This window comes from Grampus griseus (assembly GCF_964374135.1).
Source record: "Grampus griseus genome assembly, chromosome: 2".
NCBI classification, from domain to species: domain Eukaryota; kingdom Metazoa; phylum Chordata; class Mammalia; order Artiodactyla; family Delphinidae; genus Grampus; species Grampus griseus.
The window spans coordinates 59,845,556-59,854,494 of NC_139018.1; the positions used below are offsets into that span (position 1 = coordinate 59,845,556).

The window sequence follows — 8,939 nt, forward strand, 5'->3', positions numbered from 1 at the left end:
ATGGCTGCTGACTGATCAGGGTGATGGTTGCTGAAGGTTGTGGGTGCCTGGGGCAATTTCTTAAAAATAAGAAAACAGTGAAGTTTGCTGCATCAAATGAATTTTCCTTGAGATTTCTCTGTAGTATGCAATGCTGATTGATAGCATTTTACCCACAGTCGAACTTCCTTCAAAATTGGAGTCAATCCTCTCAAACTCTGCTGCTGCTTAATCAACTAAGTTTATGTAATATTCTAAATCCTTTGCTGTCATTTCAACAATCTTCACAGCATCTTTGCCGGCAATAGACTCCATCTCAAGAAATCAATTTCTTTGCTCATCCGTAAGAACCAAGACCTCATCCATTCAAGTTTTATCATGAGATTGCAGCAATTCCATCACATCTTCAGGCTCCACTTCTAATTCTAGTTCTCGAGCTGTTTCCACTACATCTGCAGTGACTTCTTCCACTGAAGTCTTCAACCCCTCCCAGTCACCCATGAGGGTTGGAATCAACTTCTTCCACACTCCTGTTAAGGTTGATATTTTTATGTCTTCCCATGAGTCACGCCATGTTCTTAATGGCATCTAGAACAGTGAAGGTTTTCAATTTATTTTGCCCAGATTCATCAGAGCAATCACTATCTATGGCAGCTATGGCCTTACTAAATGTATTTCTTTAATAATAAGACTTGATGGGAAATTCCCTGGCAGTCCAGTGGTTAGGGCTCTACTCTTTCACTGTCGAGGGCCCAGGTTCAATCCCTGGTGGGGGAACTAAGATCCCACAAGCTACGCTGCACAGCCAAAAAAAAAAGACTTGAAAGTTGAAGTTACCCCTTTTTTGGTGTGGGGGGGTGCCGTGCCATGTGGCATGTGGGATCTTAGTTCCCCGACCAGGGATTGAACCCCCGCCCCCTGCATTGGAAGCGCGGAGTCTTAAACACTGGACTTCCAAGGAAGTCCCTGAAATTATCCCTTGATTCATGGGCTGCAGAATGGATGTTGTGTTAGCAGGGATGAAAACAACATGAATTTCATTGTCAGTCTCCATCAGAGCTCTTGGGTGATCAGGTGCATTTTCAAAGAGCAGTAATATATTGAAAGGACTCTTTTTCTGAGCAGTAGGTCTCAACAATGGGCTTAAAATATTCAGTAAGCCATGTGGTAAACAGATGTGCTGTCATCCAGGCTGTGTAGTTCCATTTATAGAGCACAGGCAGAGTGGATTTAGCATAATTCTTAAGGACCCTAGGATTTTCAGAATGGTAAATGAGCATTTGCGTCAAATTAAAGTCACCAGCTGCTTTAGCCCCTAACAAGAAAGTCAGCCTGTCCTTTGAAGCTTTGAAGCCAGGTATTGAATTCTCCTCTCTACCTATGAAAGTCCTTGATAGCATCTTCTTCCAAGAGAAGGTTGTTTCATCTACACTGAAAATCTGTTGTTTAATGTAGCCACCTTCATTAATTATCCTAGCTAGATCTTCTAGTGCTTCTACATCAGCACTCGCTGCTTAACCCTGCATTTTGATGTTATGGAGACAGCTTCTTTCCTTAAACCACACGAACCAACTTCTGCTGGCTTCAAACTTTTTTCTTCTTCACCTCTCTCAGCCTTCCTAGAATTGAAGAAAGTTAGGGCCTTGCTCTGGATTAGGCTTTGGCTTAAGGAAATGTTGTAGCAGGTTTGACCTTCTGTCCAGACCACTAAAACTCTCTCCATTACAACAGTCAGGCTGTTTTGCTTTCTTATCATTCTTGTGTTCCCTGGAGTAGCACTTTTAATTTCCTTCAAGAACTTTTCCTTTGCCTTCACACCTTGGCTAACTGTTTGTTATCAAGACTCCTAGCTTTTGGCCTGTCTTGGCTTTTGACATGTCTTTCTCACAAAACTTTTGATTTAAAGTGAGAGATGTGGGACTCTTCCTTTCACTTGAAGACTCAGAGACCGTTGTAGGGCTATTAACTGGCCTAATTTCAATATTGTTGTGTCTCTGGGAATAGGAAGGTCTGAGAAGGAGAGAGACAGGGGAACGACCAGCAGGTGGAGCAGTCAGAACACACACATTTATTGGTTAAGTTCACCATCTTAAATGGGCACGGGTTCGTGGTGCCCCAAAACAATTACAATAGTAACATCAAAGATCACAGATCACCACAACAAATATAATAATAATGAAAAAGTTTGAATTATTGTGAGAATTACCTAAACGTGACACAGGGACATGGAGTGAGCAAATGCTGTTGGAAAAATTGTTCAAATAGAATTACTTGAGGCAGGGTTGCCACAAACCTTCAATTTGTAAAAAGCACAGTATCTGCAAAGCGCAATTAAGCAAAGCACAATAAAATGAGGTATGCCTTTATATGTTATGCTTTATACATTGCAGTATTCAAGGCTCAAATTGTCCCAAATTTGGCCAATGTGAACTCCTTGAAGTTGACCCCTGTATCCACACAATCTCAGTGGTATTGATAGCATTCCTGCTTTCTGGCATAGCAAGAGGTATCAAGCTCATCTGGTACATTTCCTGCCCCAGACCTAGAATCAGCCATTTTTTTCAAGGAACCCTTCTTCCTTTTGTTGAGAAATGGCTTTTAGAGACTATGATCAGCACTGGGGATGCTCACTTCTACCAGACTGTCATTATTTCTATGCCCTCTCAGTAAATAAAACTAGGAAATATGTGAATTTCAGAAAGAAAAATAAATCATGCATTCATATGGATATTTCCAATTCAAGTGAAAAATTAAATCATCGATTATTATATTTGTATCTCTTTGCTTTCACACTGAAAATCTTGGTTTTAATGACATTAACATGATTACATATTTGATTATGCATATACATATATAATGTATATTATGCGTAAAATAGTTTCAAAGCAACAATACTAGTATTACTACTAACAATAGAACTAATAGTACTAACAATAGAACTATCAATTGTGGGAATTCCCTGGTGGTCCAGTGGTTAGGGCTCCAAGCTTTCACTTGCACAAGCTGTGTGGTCAAAAAAACAAAAAGAACTACGAATTGCAACTAAATATTTCATTGTGGTTCTTTTTGCTCTCTAGGATATAACTCACCATGGAGCTACATTAAAAGTTTGAGTTTTAATGTCATTTGAAATAATTTTTTTTTTCTGTGTGGCTTATACTGTCAATTTTATATACTCCTAGGTTCATTTGTATCCATTTGTTTCAGATTTGTAGTTTTTTTTTCCTTTTTGATCCAAGTTTTTTACTTATAGGAAATGTTCACATGGTTCCAAAATCAAAACTATAAAACAAGGTGCAGTCAGAGAAGCTTTTTAATCACTTTTTGTCCCTCCTTTTCACAATAAAGGTGTTTTTTAAGGTTATGATATTGGACTGACTTGTTAAAGAGAACCTGATACCAGAGGGAGATTCAACAGAGTGCATTGTTAGTAACAGTTACAGGGGGGAAATTACATGTTAATGAAATAAGCCTTATTTAAATCAGTAAACATATTATAGATCCAAAATAAATTTTACACAAAAATAAATTTTCTTGTCTTCCTGGTGAAGTGCCTCTCCTGATCTTTTCAGCTAGGATCCAATCAACTATGGGGTGGGGGAGGGACTGGGGGGGCTGTGGACAGAGACACAGAAGTCTCTACTTCAACAAGAGGAAAACAAAAGAGCTTCCTGCAAATTGGAAAAAAAAATTCCAAAGTTTCCTATATACAAACAACAACTAAGTGGAAATACAGAAAAGGGAAAAATTCTTATTAAAAAGATACCTGCACACAAACCCTGTGGCTAAACCTAATAAATATGTGCAGGACCTGTATAAAAAAAACTATAAAATTTTACTAAAATGGATGACAATAAATGGAGAGGCATACTAGTTTCTGTTTAGACAGATCAATATTCCAAAATTGTTGATTATTCCTAAATTATAAAGTCAGTGCAATCACAATCAAATTACAACTTTGGGGGGAACTTGAAAAGTGATTCTAAAGTTTTCAATTAAAAATAAATATATATTTTGGGAAATTTGGAAAAGCATAATTGGGGGCACCCCATGTGTGTCCCTAATCCCAGCTGGTCTGCCTGAGACCCCCTGAGCGCCAGAACTGGTCCCCCCACAGGGCCCCATTTCCACTCCCTCAAGATGAAAGAAACTATCATGAACCAGAAGAAACTCACAGAACTGCAGGCCCAAGTGAACATTGGTGGGAAAGGAACTGCTCACAGAAAGAAGTTGGTTCATAGAACAGCTACAACAGATGATTTAAAACAAACAAACAAACAAACTTCTCCTTAAAGAAACTCAGGGGTAAACAACATCTCTGGTATTGAAAAGTTAATGTGATGCACATTAACAACTCTAAATTTCAAGCATCTCTGGCAGCCAACACTTTCACTGTTATGAGCCATGCTGAAACAAAGCAGCTGACAGAAATGTTACCTGGCATCTTAAACCAGCTTGGTGCAGACAGTCTGACTAGTTTAAAACAACTGGCTGAAGCGCTGCCAAAATAATCTGTGGATGGAAAAGCACTGCTTGCTACTGGAGAGGATGGTGATGATGAAATTCCAGATCTTATGGAGAATTTTGCTGAGGCTTTCAAGAATGAGACAAACTGAATTGAGTCAACTTCTGAAGATGAAACTTGAAGTTACTGGGTGCTGCTATTTTATATTAAGAATACTTTTTAAAACTTTGTCCCTGTGTCTGATAAAATATACATTTCTAATATTTTAAAGCCCAAGCCCCTTGGACACTGAAGCTCTTTTCAGTTTTTGCTTATACACAATTCATTCTTTGCAGCTAATTAAGCTGTAGAAGCCTGGTAATAAAGTTTGAAACAAAAGTTAATAAAGTTTTTCACTTAGTTTTTTGGGTTGTTTTTTTTTTTTTTTTGCCGTACGCGGGCCTCTCACTGTTGTGGCCTCTTCCGTTGTGGAGCACAGGCTCCGGACGCACAGGCTCAGCAGCCATGGCTCACGGGCCTAGCCGCTCAGCGGCAATGTGGGATCTTCCCAGACCCGGGCACGAACCCGTGTCCCCTGCACCGGCAGGCGGACTTTCAACCACTGCGCCACCAGGAAAGCCCATCTTCACTTCGTTTTAAAAAAATGCATAATTGGGGGAGGATTTAGCATAGATAAAAAATAGCTATTAAAACCTACTATAAAATAACTTTAAGTAATACAATACAGCACTCAGTTGAATAGACTAGGGTCCATAAATAGATCCAGGAACACATGGTAATTTGCTATATGAGTGCATTTCAATATAGGGAAGACAAAGGTTATCCAATCAATTATACTGGTACAACTAACAGAAACTTGGGAAAAAAAGAAGCTGATCCCTACCTGTTTTTTTTTTGTGTGTGTGTGGTACGCAGGCCTCTCACTGTTGTGGCCCCTCCCGTTGCAGAGCACAGGCTCCGGACGCGCAGGCTCAGCGGCCATGGCTCACGGGCCCAGCCGCTCTGCGGCATGTGGGATCTTCCCGGACCGGGGCACGAACCAGTGTCCCCTGAATCGGCAGACAGACTCTCAACCACTGTGCCACCAGGGAAGCCCCTCTACCTGTTTTTTTTAACAACTAAATAAATTTCAGATAAATTAAAAGTTAAATGTAATATATACAGTGGAATATTACTCAGCCATAAAAAAGAATGAAATAATGTCATTTGCAGCAACATGGATGGACCTAGAGAATATCATACTAACTGAAGTAAGCCAGACAGAGAAAGACAAATATCATATGATATCACTTACATGTGGAATCTAAAAAAAAGATACAGGGAGTTCCCTGGCTGCCTAGTGGTTAGGATTCCAGGCTTTCACTTCCATGGCCTGGGTTCAATCCCTGGTTGGGGAACTGAGATTCCGCAAGCCACGTGGCATGGCCAAAAAAACCTAAAAAATAAAAATAAACAAAACAATACAAATGAACTTATTTACAAAACAGAAATAGACCCACAAACATAGAAAACAAACTTATGGTTACCAAAGGTGGGAGGATAAATTAGGAGTTTAGGATTAAAATATACACACTACTATATATAAAACAGATAACCAACAAGGACTTACTGTATAGCACAGGGAACTATACTCAATATCTTGTAATAACCTATAATAGAAGAGAATGTTAAAAAAGTATATATTTATATATATTGATAACTGAATCACTTTGCTGTACACCTGAAACTAACACAACATTGTAAATCAACTATATTTCAATAAAAATTTTAAAAAATTACAAACAGAACTACCATATGAAAAAATATTAAATGTTAAAAAAATCCCCAAATTATAAATGTACTAGAAAATATGTTTCATTCTTTATTAAAGAAATACAAATCAGTACAAGGTTTTTATTAATGAGATTGCCAAAAAAAAGAATATAGTTGACAAAACTCAGAACTGATAAGGATATAAGGAGAAAAACAATTTCATATGTAGTTGGTAGGAGTATAAATCTGTATAATTTTCCAATATGCTTCAAAGGTCTCCTTGACCCATCAATTTTATGTATATGAATTTACTTAAGGCCAGTTTTGACACTGCCTGAGAATAAAGGTGAGGCTCACATAATAATGGAGAAAATTTGTTTAATCATTAAGATGAATTAATTTGGGGTCACTAAATGACAGGCAAGCTGAGAAAGTGCCCTTGTTAAAAGACATTATAAAGTGATGAATCTTAACATGCTCAAAAAGTATATTTAAAAAACTTAGGAAAAAACTTAAAACTTGACTCTTGGTAGTGGGGGAAGGGAAATTAGGAACACATTTTTTTATTAGCTAGATAATAAGTTCACAGGTGTTTGCTATGATTTTGGCTATTTTTTTAAATGTCTGAAACATCATTACATAGCAAAAGGTATTTTAACTGGATGAGAGACAGGGATGAAGTGAATTCTTCTTTTTGGATAAAATTACACACTGTACTGACTTTTTGATTATTTATTCCTTGTTTGCCATATTTGATTTGATGATATCTGAGAAGACATTTATTTTCAAAGTGAAGAAACTTTTAACAAGATATATGAAAATTTTGTGAACTTGGAGTCAACCAGAAAAAAATGCATAGTTATAGCCAAACCTACTACAAGCAAAACTTCAGTAGTAGCTGGCAATGAGGCTGCTATGCACTTGTCACACAAGCATGTGCAGCTTGTGTAACATTCTCTAGGAATACTTCTTATCATGAGGGAGAATGCATATTCATACATCATTTAAATATTTTAAATTGGATTTTTAACTGATAGATTATAGATATATGTGTGTGTTTGCACAATGTGCACATATATATGTACATACATAAACAAAATAAAATAATAGTGATTTGAACACTTGTATTTATAAAAGTTGATTCACTGAGGGGGAAAACGTGTGATTCCATTACATGAATTAATGCACTAGAAGATTTATCTGAAGAAATTATCCATAATTTAGGATGGAGACACAGAGATGCAAAAGGTAGGTTCAAAGATACTGAGGAAAGACTGAGGTCTAACATACATTTAAGCTGAACACAAGGAGAAAAGGGAGAAAAGGACAGAAGGAATATTTGTAGAGATATTGATTAGGAATGTAGCCCCCATGAAGGTAGAGATTTTGTCTGTTTTTTTCAGTACCATATCCCTAAACCTAGAAGACAGCCTGATATAGTAAGTGATTAGTAAATGTATGTTAAATGCTATTTAATTCTACTTCCAGTAGTATGGGAAGGTTGGCCTTCCTAGGCCAACCATCCCACTGAAAGCCTTCAAAATGCCTGGGTAAAATATCAAATCTTAAAAGTATTTATGAGATCCCAAGGGACTTTTTGTTAAATGAGAGGCAGAAGATGAAAGAGTTTTTGCAGGGACAAATACCAAACAACTCAAACGTTACATCTGAGAAAGGAACCAAAGAAAAAGAAATGAGGTCCAGAAAAATACCCCTTAGGAGAAATAAGCATTATATACATGATAGAGTTGATGGTTTGTTGGACCAGTAGAGTTGATGAACTGTTGGGCCAGAAGAGGAAGAAGTCACCAGCACAGCACTTTCCATTTTAACTTAAAGATCAGGTGGCTTATATACACCACAAGAAATGTGAACATACGTTTATCAAAAGACATGAACAAGCATGTCATTAACAGCACTGTTCATACTGACCTCAAATTGTGTGGAAACCACATAAATGCCCATCAACAATAGAATGGATGCACAAATTATGGGGTATTCATTCATGCAATGGAATAATACACAGCAATAAAAAAGCTACAGTTACAAGCAACAAAATTAACAAACATCACAAACCTAATATTGAACAAGTATAAAATAATCCATTTATATAAAACACAAAACAGGCAATAACCATTATCCTGATTTCTAACAATGTGTCATATTCATGGATTGGAAGACAGTATTTTATAGGAACCAAACTGACCTATAGATTCAAAGCAGTTCAAATCAAAATCCCAGCAAGTTTTTTGTGGATATTCAGACTGACTCTAAGATTTATATGAAAATGCAGGTGGGCAGGAGAGTCAATTAAAACACGGTGGGAGAATCTGCTCTACCTGATATGAAGTATTAACATGAAGCTATGGTATTAAGACAGTGGTACTGGCTCAAAGATAGAATCATAGACCAATGCATGAAGAACCTAGGGGCAGGGCAGGAATAAAGATGCAGACGTAGAGAATGGACTTGAGGACGCGGGGAGGAGGAAGGGTAAGCTAGGACGAAGTGAGAGAGTGGCATGGACATATATACACTACCAAATGTAAAACCGGGGCTTCCCTGGTGGCGCAGTGGTTGAGAGTCCGCCTGCCGATGCAGGGGACACGGGTTCGTGTCTGGGTCCGGGAAGATCCCACATGCCGCGGAGCGGCTGGGCCCGTGAGCCATGGCCGCTGAGCCTGCACGTCCGGAGCCTGTGCTCCGCAACGGGAGAGGCCACAACAGTGAGAGGCCCGCGTAC

General features: G+C 38.2%; 1 pseudogene across 1 annotated transcript; it reads left to right on the top strand.

Moving 5' to 3' along the window:
- The first annotated feature begins 4,119 nt into the window (after positions 1-4,119).
- LOC309818884 (transcription factor BTF3-like) lies at positions 4,120-4,595 on the top strand (annotated as a pseudogene). Its single transcript has one exon. The product of its transcript is annotated as a transcription factor BTF3-like (transcript).
- The last annotated feature ends 4,344 nt before the right edge of the window (positions 4,596-8,939 follow it).